This window comes from Mauremys reevesii, linkage group 23 (assembly GCF_016161935.1).
Source record: "Mauremys reevesii isolate NIE-2019 linkage group 23, ASM1616193v1, whole genome shotgun sequence".
In the NCBI taxonomy this organism is placed as follows: domain Eukaryota; kingdom Metazoa; phylum Chordata; order Testudines; family Geoemydidae; genus Mauremys; species Mauremys reevesii.
This window is the reverse complement of record NC_052645.1, coordinates 2,778,138-2,799,576: the sequence shown is the minus strand read 5'-3', so window position 1 is coordinate 2,799,576 and position 21,439 is coordinate 2,778,138. Positions and strand designations below refer to the sequence as shown.

Genomic DNA, 21,439 nt, shown 5'->3' with positions numbered 1-21,439 from the left:
CAGGGTAGCCGGGGATTGGCAGTAGGGAGGTGTCTTTGCAGGAGAAATGGCGGCGCTTAGCTAGAGACGTGCTTTCCAAAGGGATTGTTGGAGGACGATTTTTACCATGTTTTCTTCCAATCCGGCACCGAATAGGCGGGATTGCTCGAATGCAGCTGCTGTCTGGCGCTGATGCCCGCTCAGGGCCGCCCAGAGGGGGGGGCAAGAGGGGCAATTTGCCCCAGGCCCCAGGCCCCACGGGGGCCCCACCAGAGTTTTCAGGGCCCCGGGCGGGGTCCTTCACTCCTCCGGGGCCTGGCAAACTCTTGTGCGGCGGGCGCAGGAGCTTCTGCCGCTTCGGTCTTCGCGGCGGGGTCCTTCGCTCGGGTCGGAAGGACCCCGCTGGCGAATTACCGCCGAGCGGAGCGGGACCCGCCGCGAAGTTCAGCCCGGTCTTGGCGGTAATCGGTGGCGGGGCCCTTCCATTCCCGGACCCGCCGCCGCAGTGCCCCGAAGAACCGGCGGTGGGGCCCCCCTCCGCCGAATTACCGCCGAAGACCGGGCTGCGCTTCGGCGGCGGGTCCCGCTTCGGCGGTAATTCGGCGGCGGGGGGGCCCCCGCCGCGGGTCTTCGGGGCACTTCGGCGGCGGGTCCAGGAACGGAAGGGCCCCCCGCCGCCGAAGACCCCGGGCCCCTGGAATCCTCTGGGCGGCCCTGCACTAGTACGATGTAGGGGCGCCGAGTTTCCACTATGCTGGGGGGCTGCGCCCCCCCTCGGGCTCCTCCCAGGCCCCACCCCACCTCCCCTTTCCCCAATGCCCCACTCCCACATTCAGCTCCTCTCCCTCCCCCCCTGTCAGCGGGCGGGAGGCGCTGGGGGAGCGCGAGGAGTGAAGGGGGCGGGGGCTGCTGCTGCTGGGCACTAATGACCCATCTGGTCCCACCCCCCCCCGGGATGCTCCAGTCTCGAAGCAGCCAGAGGCGGTGCCTGCCCCCGGTCACGTGACACGCGGAGTCTCTAGTGCCGGGAACCGGAGCGAACCAGCTGCAGCCCCGGGCGGGCAGAGCTGCGCCGGGCCGGGCTCCGCCTGCGGGGACACGGGCGCGGCGCCGGCACGTGGCAGAGCAGAGCCGGTGAGAGGCGGGGCCGGTTCGGGCAGTAACAGCAAGAGGGTTTGATTGGTCGGTAGGAGCTCCGCATGCTAATGAGGAGGCGTGTTTCTGTAAATAGCGACATAAACCTCTTCTAATGGCCAGTGGGCTAAAGCTGCCTCGAGTGTGCTTCATGGCATGGGGACCTGGCTTTAGATTTGTGTCCTTTAGTTCCCAGGGGGTGAAACCCGCTGTATGAAAACACTCACCGTGGTGTAAAGCGTGTGCGCATTAGCCTGGGTATGTAGATGGGGCTGGGGCTTTGAAAGTGTATTTTAAGCATCATTTCTATAATTTGTAATTAGGGAATGTTGGTTGAAAGTGTCTGATTTCGTTAGGAACGAAGAGAAGTTACCGTGTTTCTTCTGAGGGCAGAACAAGTAGCGTGTGTTGCTTTAATGTAGCTGCTGTTTGTTGTTGATTAGCATTCCTGCTTCCTTTTTGGGGGAGCCCTGAGGGAATGAACAGGGTCTTAGTGAGTAGATCTTACAAAGCAAGTTTAAAAATATGGTTTTTGTATTTTTGTTAAATTAATCTATTTATAGTTTTTGCTGACAAGTCTGTTAAATGACAAAACTTAATTTGGTTTGGTAGGATTTGGAAAAGAAGTAAGTTTAGTGTGAGCATGGTGTTTTAAAGGTTTCTAGTTTGGTACTTAGTGAGTTTTTTTTTAAATTCCTTTGTGCTGTTCCATCTCTTTTTCTCTTGTAATCTATTTCAGAATTTAGGTGGGTTCCTGTGTCTGCACGTTCTCTTCCTTTTCCACTTTCTTCTCTGCTTTTCTTTTCTTCCCTTCCCATTTTTCTGGAAGCCCCTATTTTTACTCCTACTGCTCTGGCAGGGGATATGCAGTTTTCTCTTGGCCCCAAGCCCATCAGACAATCCACACAGGATCTGAGAGTTGCTGTCTCCTGGCCGTATAGTGGGTAGAGGGTGGAATGGGGAGAAAAGTGGCTCACACAGAGCCCCTGCCATTGGGGAGAATGGAGGACCTTGCTATGGGTGGAATCAAACACACAGAACCCCTGCCATGGAGAAAGACTGGGGAACCCTGGAATGGGTGGAGGAGACAATGAAGGGCATGGGGGGGAGGGGTTTACATGAGGGATTTGCATATGTCAACATCTCCCATGCCCCACTGGGTGTTTTCCTTCCCATCTTATTTCTTCTCTTTTCTGTTACTCTCTTTTTTTCTGTCTGAGGTAAATTAAAAATCCACACCCCAGAGAGACGTAGCTGAGCTGACCTAAACCCTCCTACAGTAACTCCTCACTTAAAGTCGGCCTGGTTAACATTTCGTTATGTTGCTGATCAATTAGGGAAAATGCTTATTTAAAGTTGTGTAATGCTCCCTTCTAATGTTGTTTGGCAGCCGCCTGCTTTGTCTACTGCTTGCAGGAAGAGCAGCCCGTTGCAGCTAGCTGAGGGGGGCTTGGGACCAGGATGGACCGGCAGCCCCCTATCAGCTCCCCACTCCCCTACCTTCCCTGTGCTGCAGCTGTCTCCAGTTCAGCTGTGTCCCTCCCCCCACTGCCATGTGCTGCTCCTGCCCTCTGCCTTGGAGCTGCTCCCCCAGACTCCTGCTTGCTGTGCTGGGGGGAGGGAAGGAAGGGGGGGCTAATGTCAGGGTGCCCCCTACCCCCTGCTCCTGCACCCCACTTACCCTATCTTCCATAGAGCAGGGCTCAGGAGGGAGAGAGCTTGCAGCAGCTGGGGTCTCAGCAAGCTGATCTAATTAACAAGGCAGTGTACTTAAGGGAAATGTGCATATCTCCCTCCATTCCTGCTGCCTTGCAGAGTGAGAGAGTTAACCCTTGAGGGCTCAGCTAATTGCTAGTTCATCATTTAGCAGTAAGGGAAATATCCCACCCTCTGACTCCTCTACCTCAACCAAGCTTCACAATCATCATCACTGTGTATCAGTATTAAATTGTTTGTTTAAACCTTATACTCTGTTGTCTGGTGAAAAAAAATTCCCTGGAACCTAACCTAATAGTCTGGTTTCTTTCATAATCTGAAGTGGATTGAGCATCTAAATCCTTCTACTCCTCTCCCCTCCCCCTCAAATGTGAAGGGGAACAACCTCAACCTTTTGTCTTATTCTGCTTTGTAGGAGAAAGATGCTCTATGTAAATAGTCATGATCCATTTAGGTTAATTCTTATGCTGAATGGCGGGTAGGAGAGGGTATAAATCATTGGAGACTCTTGCCCCTCCCTGTGTGGCCTGTGTTTTTCTTTGTTTTAAAATGAGACTGTCTAGTTTTTATGTAAATATATTTGGGTGGTTTCACTCATATTTATATTGCTATGAATTTCATGTGCTCTTGTCTCACAGCAGCCATGGGGGGGAAAGCCTGTGGCAATGGACTTTGCAAAATTATAGACTAGTGATTCTCAACTTGTGGCCCAATCAGCAGCTGTGGCCGATGTGGCATCCTCAGGGCCATACAGGTAGTATATAGTGTGTGGATTCTGCTCACATAACACAGAGAAAGTTGCCTATGCAGCTCACAATAGTAAATAGGGTCAGACCAGAAGATATCTTCTTTCCAAGTGGGAATTGTGCAGGGAGAAACAACAGACCTAGTGCAGCTGTGTTGCCACTGTCTACTAGCACTGAAATGGTTCAGAATGCCTTGGGTCAAGTGGCACCAGTTCTAAAAGTAAGGGTGATTTAGTGCTGTGGTTCTCAAACAGGGGTATCCAATGGTTTTCCAGGGGGTACATCAACTCATCTAGATATTTGCTTAGTTTTACAACAGGCTACATAGAAAGCACTAGCAAATTCATAACAAATTAAAATTCATATGTTGATCTGTTTATACTGTTCTCTATAATATACACTGAAATGTAAGTACAATACTTATATTCAAGTGATTTATTTTTATAAATATTGCATCTGATTATGTAAGCCAGTAGTTTTTAAGTGAGGTAAAACTTGGGGGTATGCAAGAGAAATCAGACTCCTGAAAGGGGTACAGGTGTCTCTAAAGGTTGAGAGCCACTGATTTAGTGCAGGTACCACCGGTAACATAGAACCCTGCAAAAACTTCTAGTGCAGATGAATTTGAGAGCAAGCCAGAGAGAAACAGCTGCGGAGCGTGCTAGAAAGGGCTGACCTGTCCGGATTGTCTGTGCCTGACAGGCGGTCATTTGGTACGGAGGAGCCTGTGAGAGGTATTGCAAAGCAAGAGGGTTTGATTAGTTGCTAGGAGCTCCACATGCTAATCAGGAGGTGTGTGTGTGTGTCTGTAAATAGCGACATAAACATCTTCTAATGGACAGTGTTCTAAAGCTGCCTCGATTGTGCTTTAATGAAATGGGAACTTGGTTTTAGATTTTTGGTCTTTAATTCTCTGGGGGTGAAACCTGTTGTATGAAAACATTCACCGTGGGAAGAAAGCTTGCGCACATTAGCCTGGGTGTGTAGCCGAGCACAGCTTTGTTAAGACTGTACTTTCAGGGATCATTTCTATAGTTTGTAACTAGAGAAGTGTGGTTGAAAGTATCTGACCTTGCTAACCATGATGAGGAGTTAAAGTGTTCTCTTTTGAGCATGAAGTGAGTGGATAGTGGTGCTTTAATGTATCTGCTATCTGCTATTGATGAGTGTTCTTGCTTTTCTTTTGGGAAGCTGAGGGGAAAAGAACACAGACTGAGTGGCTAGTCCTTATAAAACAAGTTTAAAAATAAATGTTTTGGGGGTTTTTTTCTGTTATCTGAGTTTATTTAAAGCTTTTGTGCAGTTCTGTTTAGTAGCAAGTCTTAGTTTGTTTTGGTAGAATTTAGAAGAAAAGTAAAGGTAGTGTGAAAATGGTATTTTAAATGTTTCTAATTCAATACTTACTGAAAGATTTTTTTAAATTTCTTTATGCTGCTCTCTCTTTTTTTCTTGTAATCTATTTAAGAATTTAGGTAGGGTCCTGTGTCTGCATGTTCTCTTCCTTTTCCACTTGCTTCTCTCTTCTTCCCTTCCCATTTTTCAGGAAGCCCCTATTTTTACTTCTCCTGCTCTGGCAGGGGGTACGCAGTTTGCTCTTGGCCCCAAGCCCATCAGACAATCCACACAGGATCTGAGAGTTGCTGTCTCTTGGCCGTATAGTGGGTAGAGGGTTCTAAAGCTGTCTCAGGGTATGTCTACACTATGGGATTATTCCGATTTTACAGAAACCAGTTTTTGGAAACAGATTATATAAAGTCAAGTGAACGTGGCCACACTAAACACATTAATTTGGCAGTGTGCGTCCATGTACCGAGGCTAGTATCAATTTCCAGAGCATTGCACTGTGGGTAGCTATCCCATAGTTCCTGCAGTCTCCCCCACCCATTGGAATTCTGGGTTGAGATACCAGTGCATGATGGGGCAAAAACAGTGTCGTGGGTGATTCTGAGTAAATGTCGTCAGTCAATCCTCCCTCCATGAAATCAACGGCAGATAATCATTTCGCGCCCTTTTCCCTGGATTGCCTGGGCAGACACCATAGCATGGCAATCATGGAGCCCGTTCAGCCTTTTTTTCACCGTCACTGTATGCCTACTGGATGGTGCTGACAGACGCGGTACTGCAGTGCTACACAGCAGCATCCCCTTGCCTTTTGCAAGTTAGCAAAGATGGTTATTAGCTATACTGTACTGTCTGCTGCTTTGCTAATTGACAATGATAGTTGCAAGTTATACTGTACCGTTTGCTGCTGTCATGCATGCTCTCGGCTAGCTTCAGTAAGGTTGACTGGGGGTGTATGGACAAAAATAGGAATACCTTCCTAGATCATTCTCTTCTTTAAGTTTTGTTCTAATGGAGAGGCAGTCCTGGCTAAACTATCAGGCAAGTCTACTAAAGAACTAGGGAAGCAAATGGCTGCTCCAGGTCAGAGCCCCAGATGTCGGGCAGAAATGATGAGCTGCATGTCATTCTAGGGGGTGCCGCTGCAACAACCCCACCCATTGCTTCCCTCCTCCCCCACCCCTTCTGGGCTACCGTGGCAGTTATCCCCCCATTTGTGTGATGAAGTAATAAAGAATGCAGGAATTTGAAACAACACTGACTTTATTGCCTCTGCAAGTAGAATTCAAAGGCAGGAAGGGGAGGGCAGCCTCCAGCTGCTATGATATTCCAGGCAGGACTGAATCTCCATTAGACAAAGCTTAAAGAAGAGAATGACCTGGGAGTCATTCCGATTTTTGCCCAGGCACCCCTGGCCGACCTCACTAAGGCCAACCAGGAGCACTCACGGGATGACAATGACAGATATCAGTCCTCCCATACCATCTGCCCTCAGGAAGGGAAAGAAAGGGGATGCTGCTGTGTAGCACTGCTGCATCGTGTTTGCCAGCAGCATCCAGTAGACATACGGTGACATTGAAGAAAGGCGAGAAACAATTTTTTTCTGTTTGCTTTTGGGGGGGGGGGGGGACATATACCCTGAACCACCCGTGACAATATTTTTGACCCTTCAGGCTTTGGGAACTCACCCAAGAATTTTCTTGACTAGCTTCACCTCTGCACCAACTTGCACTTTTCCTATGTGAGCCTGGCTAGCTCAGTTGGTAGAAGCAGCAAAGAGTCTTGTGGCACCTTATAGACTAACAGACGTTTTGATATAAACTCGTAGTGTTGACTGGGCCAGAGAGAGCAGCAGGTTTCCCCTGTTGTTTCTTGCTCTTGTTTTCTTGACTAGTTTCTCCTCTGCACCAACTTGCTCCTGTGCTTCATGAGCCTGACTAGCTTAGTTGGTAAAGCATCAGACTTTTAATCTGAGGATCCACAGTTCAAATCCATGGTCAGGTGATAAACTATTCATGAAGATCTTAAACTATCTTTCTCGTGTCCTCTTTGATGTTACTTTTTCTCTTCAGGATTTTCTCTTTCCTCAGAAGGGCCTTTTTGTGTGTGGGTTTGAAGGGACAACTTCCTGACAGCCCCTCCGTCCTTGCAGCCTGGAGGAATAAAGGCCTCTGGGCATAGAGCATGTTCCTCCCCTGCACACACACACACACATACATACACACATAATGTCCCTAAGGAATTAGAATCACCTGCTGCCTTCCCCTGTCCTGCTGGATCCCCAAATGAAGATGCTCTTCAGCCCAAACCCATGTCCCCTCTTTTCCCAGTGCCCCTCAGTCCCAACCCTCAGTCCCTCCTATGCTCACTGCTCCTCACTCCCAACTAGAGCCTGCTCCTCTTCACCCTTCTCCTCTGTCCCAACCCACAGCCCCCTCCTATTCCCAGTGCCCCTCAATCCCAACCCACAGACCCCTTCTCCTCACGCTGCTCCTCAATCCCAACCGATGGCTCCCTCCTTCCCTCCAGCAGCAGGTGCTTCAGACCCCCTCAGGAAGATTTTCTTGCAAGGTTTCATGTATGAGTCTGCATGTGGATTTTACAGTATGTTGGAAATAGGTTGGGTTACTTGCTGAAATGATCACTTGTGGCTGGTGTTGGATTCCCAGTCTCCATGTTATAGGGGCAGGAGAAATAAAGCGTTGTTATCCTTGTTGTGTGAATCGAGGGCAGCACAACTGTGCTTGGCAGACCCCGACTGAGGGACTCACCCTCAATTCAATAGCACTTGCTAGGCAGGGGACACCGGTTCCAAAGCCAAGTGGGCCAGGGTCTGGCTGTCAATGCTAAAATTTAGGTCTTAGACCAATGTTAGGACAGGGTGGCTATGGGGAGATGAATGAATCCCTAAACAGCATAATGAGTATGGTGCCTTCTTATTTCTTTCCTTTTCCACCCAGGGTAGGAGGTGAACTGGACAGAGGCACCTCTGGGCTTGCACTGACTAAGAACAACAGCTGTGAGTGGGGTGCAGAGAGGGGATGGCTCATGTTAAAGGACTTTTGGTTGCTGGACTTACAAACCGTAGGGAGAAGGACACTGCCCAGATTATTTGGGGGTGGGTCTTTCCCTCGTGGTTTATGTTTGTGTGTTGGGTCTGCTGACATAACTTCTGCTAACCCTGGGCTTACATTGCAGTGTAGACATACCCTGAGAGGGCATCTAGACTGTGACAAAATCCCACTGGCCCGGCTGGCCTGGATGATCTGATTTGGGCTCCTGGGGCTCAAACTGGAGCCCAGGCTCGGAGACCCTCACCCCTCGTGGGGTCTCGGAGGCTGGGCTGAAGCCGAAGTGTCTACACTGTCATTTTATAACCCTGCAGCACAAGCCCCACAAGCCTGAATCAACTAAACCAGGGTTTGAGAATAGTGACTTGGGTGTGTTAATGGCAGTGTAGACATAATGCTAGGCTATGTCCACACTGCAATGAAACACCCAGCGCTGTCCCGTGCCAGTGCAGGCTCCCAGGCTAGGGCCGTGGGGTGGTAAATTTGCACCGTAGACATCTCAGCTCAAGCTCAATATCGGGCTCTGGGAGCCCTCAAGGTTGGGAGGGAGTTGAGCAAGCAAACAAGGTAAAATGGCAGTGGAGTATTACCCTGGACTCAATGGCATTTCTCCATTGGTCTGTCTGCTTTGGGGCAGGGACAATAACACGTCCTGCTGCATTCGTTATTTCAAAGGGCGGTTTAGGATTTTCATTCTCACACACGGTGCACAAAGCAGGACTCAACCCTCGGTGCAAACTAAATGAGCTGCCCACAGGTTCTGGCAGCCACAATGAGCCATTTGGTGTGAGAGCCCAGACCTGCCCCTGTCCCAGAGGGAGGGGGTCATCTGTGATGGGCTTGGACCACTGACCTATCAGCTCTTAACTCCCAAACTTTCAGTAACTCTATTATCAGTGCCTGTGAGTGTAATTTAAACCCTAAGAAAAGCCACACTGGGCTAGACCACAGGTCTACCTAGCTCTGTGTTTTGTCCTCTCACAGTAGCCAATACCACGTGCCCCAAGAGTTACTCAACAAGGCACCACTGGGAGTTGAACCCAGGATCTCCTGTTTACAAGACAGGTGCTTTAGCCAGCTAAGCCATGGTGCCTGCCTGTGGCAACAGCACAGTGTCTGCCCACACCTGACTCCCTGCCACCCCCACTGGGGCCTGACAAGCTTTGCTTGTGTTTGGATTCTGCAAAGTGTGTGTGTGTGTGTGTGTGTGTGTGTGTGTGTGTGTGTGTGTGTGTGTGTGTGTGTGTGTGTGTGTGTGTGTGTGTGTGTGTGTGTGAGAGAGAGAGAGAGAGAGAGAATCTTTGGCCAGCTCTGCACTACAAGGTTACTTCAGCATCATTATATTGCTCAGCTGTGTGAAAAACACACAACACTCCCTCGGTCGGCAGCTTGTGGCTGGTGTACACACTGCAATGCCACGTCTGGCGACAAAACTGCCCTGTTTTGGTGACAAAATAAAACCACCTCGACGAGAGGCCTAGAGCTTTTTGCAGCAAACTTAAAGTGACAAATTTTCAGTGTAAATGCTGCTGGTCATTATATCACCATAACTGGCCTCCACCAGTATCCCACAATGCCTGCTGTGAACTCACTTGCCCTGCATTCCTGCTACAGAGCCATGGGCCCCTCCCCTTTCATAGCTCCAGAAAGTTCTGACAGCTGAGCCGCTATCTACACCGGGACTAGGTTTATAGAACTGCATTGCCAGCCTAAGCCATGTAATTACACCAACCTAATTTTGTAGCGTAGACCTGTCCAAAGAATCACACACACACCTTGGGAGCAAAACTTCACCTGCTCCTCTGCTTTATAGAATCCAAACACGAGCAACACTTGTCAGGGCTCAGTGGGGATTGGCAGAGAGTCAGGTGTGGGCAAACATGATGTTTTCAGTAACAGCAGGCACCATGGCTTAGCTGGTTAAAGCACCTGTTTTGTAAACAGAAGATCCTGGGTTCAACTCCCAGTGGTACCTTTGGAAGTGGCTTTTGGGGCACCTGGTATTGGCTACTGTCAGAAGACAAGTTTCAGAGCTAGATGGGCTCCTATGCTGCCTCTTTCTCCAAGACACTGCTCTCTGCCCCCTCCCCACCCTTACAGTCATTACAAAGTGGCAAGGCAGAGCTCTCCCATTTTTTAAAGTCCTGGGGTGGTGTTCCCCCCTGTTCAGGCACCCCTGGGGCCCTGCACTTCACATAGCTCTCCCTGATTTCAGCTGTTAGTGAGGGAGCCTCACTGCGAGCGCAGACTGGGCAGTTCCTTGCATGAGAGACACTGTCCCAAAGCAGGACTAATGCTTAGAGCTGCTTATCAGTGATTTCAGATCTGTTGGTCTGCAGCAAGACTCTCCATTGAGTCTTAACCAGCTCTGTTATTACACAGGGAAGAACAAAAGGGTCAAATGGGGCCTGGAACCCTTAAGAAGAATCCACCCCACCGAGTACAACACTTGTCGCTACCTGCTCTCAGCTCCACTGAGAATGTTTTGGGGTCACTCCTCGCCTGTATCAACCTAGGGGTCTTGGAGAATTATAGCTAACAGGTGCTCCAGTGGCACAATTGGTTAATGCACAGTACTTATAGGGCAGTGCTGAGAGGAACTATGCTGAGATTGTGAGTTCAAGCCTCACCTAAAGCACTGGTTTTTATTAGCCAAATGGCTTCAGCCCCTTGTTTGGCCCTGTGGAATGTAGAATTCCAGCCCTGAGGAGGGGAGAAGTTAAAAATGCCCCTTCACTTATTACCTCCTCTCCAGAGCACAGGTCAGAACCTACAATCCTTTCTCACCCCACCAGCCCCTGTGCCAGGATCCCTCAAGCAGAGCCTGGAGTCCTGCCCCTGGCGTCTGTACTATTGACAAACACTAAGTGACAGGGACAAAACACTCAAATCCCGCCTGGTGCGGGGAGCCAGGTTTGATCTTCAAATTCTGTCGTTGGTACATTTCCAGGTCTGGGAATGTCCCACAACAGCATTGAATGGGAAGCTGCCTGCAGAACAGTGACACTGCACAGAGCTCCTGTGGAGGAGGGGTGGGAATTAGTAACATTTTGAGGATCGTTTGGGAAATGAGCCTTTGCTGACAAGGTTTGTCTCTGTTCATATTTCACCTTCAGGTGTTATGTTGAGGGATCTTTAGTATATTTTTGGGAGGTTAATAACTATCTCCTCAACTTTATTTACTCAACTTGAAAATTGGTGTCACTTGATTTTTGCATCTCCCTGTGAAAATACAACTGACACGTGTGGCTTTCTACAGGGGGTCATGATGTTAAAGTTGGGGAATTCAGTCTCTGTACTTCTGGGCGGGGGGGTGTTGCTTTTTTACAGCTACCTCAGGGCCAGGCACACCGGGCTGTTAGCTGCACCCACTGTCCTTGCCAGGGGCCCCTGCTGACCCCTGGGGGGCTGCACTGCAGTGCTGGGGTGACTCTGCAGGGGGAGAAGCTGCTGTGGAGCAATGTAGAGCAGGTGCAGGAAGGAGACGGGGTCACTATTCACATTCTGACCTGCACAATTTTCCAAATTTGGGAAAAGATTAATAGATTCATAGACTTAAGGTCAGAAGGGACCATTATGATCATCTAGTCTGACCTCCTGCACAATGCAGGCCACAGAATCTCACCCACCCACTCCTGTAAGAAACCCCTGACCTATGTCTGAGTTATTGAAGGCCTCAAATTGTGGCTTAAAGACCTCAAGGTGCAGGGAATCCTCCAGCAAGTGACCCGAGCCCCACGCCGCAGAGGAAGGCGAATGTCCGAGAACAATTCTAGGGGAAGGTGAATGCAGAGCAATGACACTGGAGATGCCCAGACCTCCAATGGGGGCAGCGTGGAAATTAATAATGGGAAGATCATTTGCGAAATTAGTCATCACTGACAAGATTTGTCTCTGTTCCTATTTCATGCTATGGTGTTAGTTAGAGGAATCAGTACAGATTTTTACTATATTGATTAAACACTTAATTTTATTTAACCAAGACAAAAACTTAGTGTCACTTATTTTTTCTCTGTCCTAGCAAGAAAGAATTCAATTTTGTGACTTTCTGGAAAGTGCAGCGAGATTAAATGTGGGGAATTCAGTCTCTGTGTTTGTGAGCTGATGTTTTCCTCTCACAGGTCAGTGCCTGCATTGAAATACCAAGAGGGATCTAAGGGCTGGTGTACGCTGGGCACTTCACTGGCAGAGCGACGTCTCTCAGGGTGTGAACCCCCCCCCTCCACCCATATAGTTACAGTGACCTAAGCCCTGGTTAGATAGTGCTAAAGAAAAGGAAGAATTGTTCTGTCAATGCAGCTCTTATAGGGATGGGAAAACCTCTCCACTGACTGTCTACTCCAGAGTGCTATAGCAGCTGCCACAGCAGCATTTTAAGTGTAGACAGAGTGAAACTAGATTTAGCTCCAGTTTGCACTGTGGATGCTCAGGCACTAAAACTAGAGTAATCATAACAACAGTGCAGTGCTTGTATAGTTGACAGGATTTGAACCTGTGCGGGGCAACCCCAAAGGATTTCTAGTCCATCGCCTTAACCTTTCAGCCACAACTACTTGACATACAATTGTTTCACTACACGATAATTCAGTTCTCACTGAATTGTCACTTCAAATTGTTTGCTCAGACCAGCTTCCCCAGCACACTCATGGCTGCACATGAGTGTAAGTGTGTCCTTAGGTGAACAGCGAGAATTCCTGCCCATTTCCCTTCCAGCTGGAGCAGGATGAGAGTGTGTTTGTGTGAATGACATTGCTGTAGATTGTTGTTCATTCCCCACTCTGACAATTCAGACAGTCCCTTTCCCATTCAAATCTCCAGCACATCGTTCCAATAGCAGGTGGCAGGATTTCTCTGGGGCACTGAAATTTTTTCAGGGGGCTGGTGCATGAACTCAGCCTTGCATTCCACCCTTGATGTTTCATGGACTAACAACAGCAGAAGAAAGAAAGAGCCGAGCCAATATCTCCCTGGCAGGGATGCAGGTGCCACGTCCCCTCTGTCTGACCATCGCCATTGCAGGAGAGAAGGGTTCACTGGAATCGAATGCCCTGGCTCAGACCAGAGACACAGGGAGGTTTTGCTGTTCACGGATCTGTGCAAAGGAAATTGTGTCTCTGTGTGAAATGGAGGCAGGAAATGAAACACCCAATGCCCTAAGGAATGCGGGTGAAGGACTCGGGCTGAGCAATGATTTAACAGGGGTTTGGTTCAATTTATTGGCCTGATTAAAACTATGGCTAAAATCCCCCTGTACCAGGGGCTGCGGGACAGGACAGGCAGTTCTGCGCGGAGTGTTCAGAGCTGCCCCGTATCTGCCCTTTGTCTGCACCGCCCCTGCTCCCAGAATGCACCAGGCCCTGGACTGAACTCTTCCCCTGCCGGCCGAGCTGGTTTCGTTTGCTGTGATCCTGTTGGCTTGGCAGGGGGGGAAGTGACAGTCCCACCCCAGAGCCAACGCCCCCCTGTCACCCAGCCCCCTGACCCCCAGCAGTGCAGGTCAGCCAGGAGCTGGGCCCTGCCAGGCACTCAGGGGCGTCTCCCCTGCAGCTGGGGGCTCTCCCCAGCGTGGCCTGTGGGAGCTCGCGCACTAACAGGGCAGCGGCAGCAGCCGCGTGGTGGGTTGGGCTGGTGACCCAGGTCCATCTCCTGGGGTCGGCTGGGTTCATGCTCAGGCGACTGGCCCCAGCCACCGGCCGAGCCCCACGGCCACGCTGCTGCTGTTACCGCACTAGCCCCTCACGCCCCCATTCCCTCACTGAAGCCAGGAGAAGGTTTGCAGGGAGGAGGTGGGAAGGGTTTGACCCCAATATCCCAGAGCTGATTCTCCCCACAAAGGGGTGTGTGCATGTGGTGGGTGCCGTGTGCAACGCCCTCTGCCCATGAGGAGGGGACCGGGGCTCTGCCAGCAGGAAGATTTATCTTGCAGGAGCCCTGCCTCCCTCCCGCAGGGGTTCCCCTGGAGCAGAGAAGCTTTGAATCCTCGCCGGAGACTAGAGACGCCCGAGCCGCACAAGCTGCCTGGCAGAGGTTCTGGATCAGGGCCTCACGGGCACATTGGGTTCATTCCCTCAGGGCTGCCCTGCCCAGTGCCAGGGCTGCTCTCACTCCTCCAGCACAGAGGGGGCTGCAGGCTCTTTGCCAAGCTGGGTCCCAGCTCAAGGCAGATTTAACACTAGCAGGGGGCCCAGGTATGTGCTGGTGCCGCTCAGGGAGGGAATCTGGGCCAAAGACTGATTAGAAATTGGGTAACACTAAAGTGGGACTAGAAAGACCCTTGCTGGGACGTGGCGGGTAGGTAGCCCCCATTGTGTACCGTGCCCTTGCCGAGAAGTCTCTGGGAGAGTGGATTCTTCCTGATGGGCCACCAGCACGTCTCGTTGGTCCTGATGTCGGCTGCTCCTTTGCTGATACTGACAAGCTAGTTGTGGGCCTTCCCCACTCACCCCATAGCTCCGGGATGCACAGACAGCAATACTGGTGTGGAAGAAACGAACTCCACTCTCAGGTTTCAAGATCCTTAAGATCACTGACTTGCCCACACAAATGTCAGGGAGTAGAACTCAGTGGTAGAGTGTTTGACTGCAAATCAAGTAGTCCTTGGTTCAAACCCAAGTATCCCCTTGAAAACCTGGTCCTTCAACAAAAAGAATTATTTCCATTTTCATTATGTTCAGGAGCTCCACTGACTAGGGATGCCTGAAATGAACAGAAACACTCAACATTTTCCTGTGCAAATGCATAAAAACCTAGCAAACATGTCCCTCCAATGAAATCAGTTCCAATCCTCTAAGTGTCTAGGTTTGTTTTCATCAATGAAACAAAGGCACATGAAGACACATTTGCAGGTCCTTGGCCTCCATGGGCTACAATGTGCAGAAGAACAAGAACCACATCCACTTGGGAGGCATGGACTAGTCTGTGTTACATTTGGTAAGTAAGTTGCCATTGGGACTGAAAACTCTACTGGAGGTGGACAGGAGCCTGTTGCAAAACTAAAATAACCAAGATTTACCAAATTCCCTGTTACACATTGAATCCTCTCTTTTTTCTATTCTATTAAACTGGGAGCAAGTTACCAGTGACCCAGGGCTGGGGCGGAAGGAGGGTGCAAGTGGGGGGAGGAGCCCAGGGCTGGGGCAGCAGGGCAGATGTGGGTGGGGGAGCACTGGTAGGGGGGAAGGAGAGAGTCGAGAGCTGGGGCAGCATAGGATGTGTGTGGGGGGGAGAGCCCAGGGCTGGCTTGGCAGGGAGGTGAGGGTCAGGGGGTAGAGCCCAGGGCTGGGGCAGCAGGGGGGTGCGAGTGGTGGGAGACCCAGAGCTGGGGAGGCAGGGGGTGCAGGTGTGGGGAGGGGAGAGCCCAGGGCTCAGGCAGCAAGGAGATGCGGGGGGCAGACAAATTTTTTTTTGCTTGGGGAGGCAAAAAACCTAGAGCCAGCCCTGTCTCCACATACCGTGAGGTAGGTAGGAGCCAGGGGTGGCTCTAGGAATTTCGCCGCCCCAAGCATGGCAGCACTCCGCGGGGGGCGCTCTGGCAGTCACCGGTCCCACGGCTCTGGTGGACCTCCTGCAGACGTGCCTGCAGAGTGTCCGCTAGTCCCGCTGCTCCGGTGGAGCATCCGCAGGCACGCCTCGGGAGGTCAACTGGAGCCGCCTGCCGCCCTCCCACCAACCAGTGGAGTGCCCCCTGCGGCATGCCGCCCAAAGCATGTGCTTGGCATGTTGGGGCCTGGAGCCGGCCCTGGTAGGAGCGGATCATTAGTATCCCTACTTGATAGAGGGAGAAGCTAAGGCTGAGAAAGGAGAATTGACTTGTCTTAGGTCACACAGCCAGTCAGTGGAAGAGTTGGGAGTAGGACACAAGAGCCCTGATTTTCAAACTAACCATCAGATCTTGAATTTCAGACGTTGAATGACCTGAATAAAGTGCTCTCAGATGAGCTCCAGACCAACAACAGTGCACAGTAATTATTCAGCAAGTATTTGAGGAGAACTGCAATGTTAGAGAGAATCATGAACTGCTCAGAGACAATTAATGCAGAGAAGCAGCAAAATTCATCAAACATATGACTGGTTCTGACTTATTTCCTTGGTCTTAAAAGAGAACAACAAGGATCTGAGTCTCCTCCCTGTCAATAACCCCCTGCTCAGCCAATCAGGGTAGAGACTGAGGACGGGAGGCTGAGGGTTCTCACCAGAGAGCCCAAAGGATGGCCCAGGTCACTGGTGGGGATCACTGCCCGAGCACTATTTCAGCCCCACATTTTTGGGTGGACCTCCCACAGTGGGAGCTGCCGAGCACTCCCCCGCAACACACACACACACACCCCCACACACCTCGCTCCTGGTGTTGGGAGGGGAACAGGAGAAAGGACAAAAGAAGGAAGAGATGAAGAGAAAGGAGGGAGGGATGGATGGAGGAAAAGGTGAAACAAAAAGGACAAACCCTAATGTCCCCACTGATTCTATGGGACAAAATCCCAAGTGTGAAATAAAATTCTGCCTCCTTAAGCTCGTGTTTTCCATGCCTAGAATTCAACTGTCACCAGATGGATCAGACCGAAAAGGTTTCAGACCTCGAGGAGGCTCTTACCTTCTAAACAGGGACGGCTGTTTTCTAGTAAAATCACTAAAAGGGAAGGAGAAAACTCGAAAGAGGTTCCTCCTGGCGCTCACGTCCGTGAACCCGAATACTCTCTCAGTCCTCAAAGAGAGACCTGGAGAAGGAGACTTGCTGAAGCAAAGCCACAGGGGTCTCTGAGGTTTCCCTGGCCCCTCGCCCCTCTCCTGCCTGGCTGATGTCAGCATCTCTCTGTGAGGTCACCACCTCCCCACCACCTTTGACCAATAGTCTGAGGTCCTGCAAAAGGCCTTTGTGATGTCACTGCCACACCCCTCCCTTGCTGTGCTAATGTCCTGCCCCTGCCCAGGCACTTTGGAGGTTTGAGCTACTCCCTGTGGATCACCCCACTCAAGGAGCGTTCGTTCTAGGCAGCAAGCCGGCTAGACAGGAAAACATCAAATGCTGCTCCCAATGCTACACTCAGTTTTTCAGAAATTAGTCAACTTTATGGCCAGAAGAGACGATTAGAGCATCTAATCTGACCACTTGAGGATCACTTAAGCTGCAGTTAAGCACTCTACCGCTGAGCTATACAGCCACAATGACCTGAGAAGGACAAACCCTGCTTCATTGAGGTCCTTTGCCATTCCCAGACCACAGGTGGTTTTAAAAATGGGGTTTGATTAAACTTCTTAAATGTGGCAAACACCACAGCTTGCACACCCACCGATATAGCTTCTCCCACTGACATAGCTGCCACCTCTTGCAAAGTGGCATAACTGCACCCACAGGAAAACTCTCTCCCCTCAGCATAGAGCAGTGGTTCTCAAACTGTGAGTCAGGACCCCAAAGTGGGATGTGACTCTGATTTAATGGGGTTGCCAGGGCTGGCATTAGACTTGTTGGTGCCTGGAGCTGAAGCCAAAAGTCTGAGCCCCACCACCCAGGGCTGAATCCCTCAAGCTCTGGTTTTGCCCTCCCCTAACTGGGGCAGGGCTCAGGCTTTGTCTCCCCTGCCTCTGCCCAGTGTGAACGGGCTTGGTCCCTCTTTCCAGGGCCATGGAGTAAGTTGTTGTTTTTTTTTGGCAGAACGGGGATGCAGTGAAAGGAAGTTTGAGAAACCCTGGCATAGAGCCTCTGAATATGTCTAGACGTGGGTCCCTGTGGCAGATCAGAGACGGAAAGTACAGCCATGGAGACACCACACACCAGCCTTGTCTAGCAGGCAAGAATCAAACCTCCACAGAAAAACGCCTGTTGCTTCCTAACCCATCTCCCTAAGCCCTCAGCCACCACCACTTAACAAAGGGGCTTTTCTACACTATGGTTCTGGTCTCACTGAAGGGTCATTTCCAGTTGTTTGCTCAGACCAGCATTAGGGGAAATGGTGCCCTGGGCAAAGCTTGTACTTTGGGCTTTCCCCATTGCCCCGGGCTGAGCCCCACTCCCCTTTACCGCTAGCTCCTGCACTCCCAACCCTTACACCTCCTTCACCCCTAACTCCTGCCCCCTCCTGTGCCCCCTTTGCCCTTAACTCCCTGGGCCACCAGCCATTGCCCCTCTCCTGCAGCCCCTTCACATGGCTCCAGTGCTGGGGCCCCGCACTTGTTCTCCCTTTCCCTGGGCTTTGGCATCACTAGCCCCTGCTTAGCGAGTAGGGTTCAGTGGTTCCCAAAATGTGGGGCATGACTCCTAGGGGGACACAGAGGAACATTCATGGGGGCACCTCAGGGCGTGAGCCAGCCCCCATGGAGGGAGCAGCACTCAGCCCCACTCTGCCCCAGCTCTTCCCCAACCCCACCCTCAGCCTGGGCCTCCTGCTCCCAGCTCAGCCTCGACCCCCTTACCTCTGTCTGCATCCCTCTCCCCTGCAAGCAACAGACCCACTCCCAACCCGAGATCTTGATCGCACCTTCTGATCCTCATGGTCCACAGCCATGGCTAAGAGGGCACAGTGTGAAATGTTTGGGGACCACTGGTTTAGGGTAATGTTCTCAATCACATCTATGCAGTCCAATAAAAGCTATTTCTCACCCACTGACCCCTCCATCAGGATGGACTAGGTCTGTTCTGCTGCCCTTCACTCATGCAGGAAGGATAATAACATTTCATTCTATTCACTCCTAAAGTGATTTGTAACCCGCCACCAGCCAAAACGGGTCATTTTGGGAAAGTGGCCCCATCATGCTGCATAGCTAGGCAGAGTAGGCGTGTCTGTGCAAACACGGTCTGTTCCTGAAGTCTTTCCCCCAGCTCCTCACTAGATGTGAGTGGGGAGCTCATTGAGCCCCTGCTTCTGTGTAGTATTTTAAAACTCCTTATTCTCCCTATCTCTGCTGGCCTTAGATTTCTCCTCCTGTCTCTTTTGTGACAGCTCAGATGAGGTGGCCGAGTGGTTAAGGTGGTAGACTGCTAATCCATTGTGCTCTGTCTGCATGGATTCAGATCCCATACTTATCAGATGCATTTAGTCTTCACCCCTCCTTTGTAGACAGCCATGTCCCCCTTTGGTACAAATGACAGATCAAACAATGTTGCTTCTTGCAAACAAAAACCTTCTCAGAAACTCAGAACTCCCTTGCTTTGAATAAAATGTCTAAATCCCAGATTTCTAAAAAAAAATTCTCTAGTGCTGTATTTCTTAGTTTTTATCTCAAAAGGGAACATCCTCATCTTCTCCCCCAAACACCCTGGAACCTGCCCAAATTATTAAAATACCCTCAACCCGAGCAAGGCCAGAGCAGTGAACCAGAGCTAGTGTCTAGGCCAAGCTGTTCTGAAGGAGGCAACTCAAACATTTTCTCCCTGCTTCCCTTGGCAAGGTCTGACTGAGAAAACAAAATTCCCAAAACTGAAAATTTTCTGCTGAAAAACCAATACTAGTCTGGTTGGGGACTTTGGTTTGAAAGTATTAGTGTTATTATTCTCTTCTGATTTCTGAATCAGTTCAGTTCAGTCCTTGTTCTCCAGGTGTGTTTCCAGCTGCTGAGTTGTGGGGGAGAGAGGCCAAGTCATGATGTCTCTTCCCCTCTTTCATGGTTTTTTCCAACTTGCTAGGAAGCTCCTTTGCTACGATGTGAGTCAAGCAGTGTCCATTGTCTGTGCTATCTCGGAGAAGTCTGCATTGTACATGGTTCCTGGGCTAGTCCTTGGGAGTGTGGATCCCTTCAATGGGCCAGCAGCGAGTCTGGCTCCTCCCTTGTCACACCTGAAAGGCTGGTGGGGGGCATTTCCCAACCTCATAACATATCTCAGTAACACACACAGAGCAAAACTTCATAACTTCCCAACCAATGCGAGCACACACAATCCAACACAATATTGATGTTCAACAGATCAAGACTTTTGAAATGACACCTCACCAGGCAGACTTTGTACAAACCATCTCATCATTATATGAGAGTGGTGAATATGGGGCTTGCAGGGTGCTGCTTTGAGCACAGCGTGCCACACCTGGGCTTACACTGCAATGGAGACGTACCTTAGAGTCCATCTCTCCTGGGATAAAGATGGCAGCAGGGCTGGCCTGGGTCATCTGACTTGGGCTCATAGAGCTAAAGCTGAGGGGCTAAAATCTGTGGTGCAGATATTTGAGTTCACGCTGAAGCCTGGGTTCAGAAACCCTCACCCCTCGTGGGGCCTCAGAGGTTGGGCTCAAGCCTGTTTGTCTGCACTGTAATTTTATAGTCTTGCAGCCCGAGCCCCATAAGCCTGAGTCAGCTGACCCGGGCTTTGCGACACGTGCCCTGGGTGTGTTAATCACAGTGTAGAAATAACGTTAGGCTACGTCTACAGTGCAATGAAACACCCTTGGCTGGCCCGGGTCACACTAATCAGGGCCATGCGGCTTAGTCTGGAGTAAAGTTGCAGTGTCCGTGTCTGGGCTCAGGCTCAGTCCCCTGCTGTAGGAGCCCAGAAGGGTGGGAGGGAGTTTAGCGAGTGGAAATGGTGAAACCGCATTGAGGGAACTGGACCACTGACCTACCAGCTCTTAACACACAAACTTTCAGTAACTCTATTATCAGTGCCTGTGAGTGTAATTTAAACCATAAGAAAAAACACTCTGGGCCAGACCAAAGATCCATCTAGCTCTGAATCTTGTCTTCTGACAGTAGCCAACACCAGGTGCCCCAAGAGCCACTCCTCACCTCACCACTAGGAGTTGAACCCAGAATCTCCTGTTTACAAAACAAGTGCTGTAACCAGTTAAGCCATGGGGCCTGCTGCTACTTAAATCATGTCTACCCAAACCTGACTCTCTGCCAATCCCCACTGGGCCCTGACAAGCTTTGCTCGTGTTTGGATTCTGTAAAGCAGAGGAGCAGGGGAAGGTTTACGCCCAAGGTGTGTGAGTGATTGTTTGTACAGGTCTACGCTACAAAATTAGGTCGGTGTAATTACATTACTTAGAGGTGTAAAAAATATACACCCCCCCCCCCAAGCAATGCAGTTATATCAACCTAATCCTGGTGTCGATAGCGGCTCAGCTGTCAGAACTTTCTGGAGCTATGAAACGGGAGGGGCCCAGCCTCTGTAGCAGGAATGCAGGGCAGGCGAGTTCACGGCAGGCATTGTGGGATACTGGAGGATGCCACTTATGGTGATATAATGAACAGCAGCATTTACACTGACAATTTGTCGCTTGAAGTTTGCTGCAAAAAGCTCTAGGCCTCTCGTCGAGGTTGGGATTGAGGGGCACTGGGAATAGGAGGGGCTGTGGGTTGGGACAGAGAAGAGTGCCGACCGAGGGAGCGTTGTGTGTTTTTCACACAACTGAGCAATATAATTCTGCTGAAATAACTTTGTAGTGCAGACCTGGCCAAAGTTTCTCTCTCTCTCTCTCACACACACACACACACACACACACAGCTTGCAAGGAAAACCTCACTTGC

At 50.6% G+C, this 21,439-nt stretch overlaps 4 non-coding genes across 4 annotated transcripts; 3 read left to right on the top strand and 1 right to left on the bottom strand.

Annotated features, from left to right (window-relative positions):
- The first annotated feature begins 1,395 nt into the window (after positions 1-1,395).
- On the top strand, positions 1,396-1,608 carry LOC120389441. The gene has a single exon (XR_005590919.1). It is a non-coding gene; the product is annotated as a small nucleolar RNA U3 (small nucleolar RNA).
- A 2,971-nt stretch (positions 1,609-4,579) lies between these two features.
- On the top strand, positions 4,580-4,796 carry LOC120389512. The gene has a single exon (XR_005590984.1). It is a non-coding gene; the product is annotated as a small nucleolar RNA U3 (small nucleolar RNA).
- Positions 4,797-9,006: 4,210 nt separating this feature from the next.
- Positions 9,007-9,080, bottom strand: TRNAT-UGU. The gene has a single exon. It is a non-coding gene; the product is annotated as a tRNA-Thr (tRNA).
- Positions 9,081-9,888: 808 nt separating this feature from the next.
- TRNAT-UGU lies at positions 9,889-9,962 on the top strand. Its single transcript has one exon. It is a non-coding gene; the product is annotated as a tRNA-Thr (tRNA).
- The last annotated feature ends 11,477 nt before the right edge of the window (positions 9,963-21,439 follow it).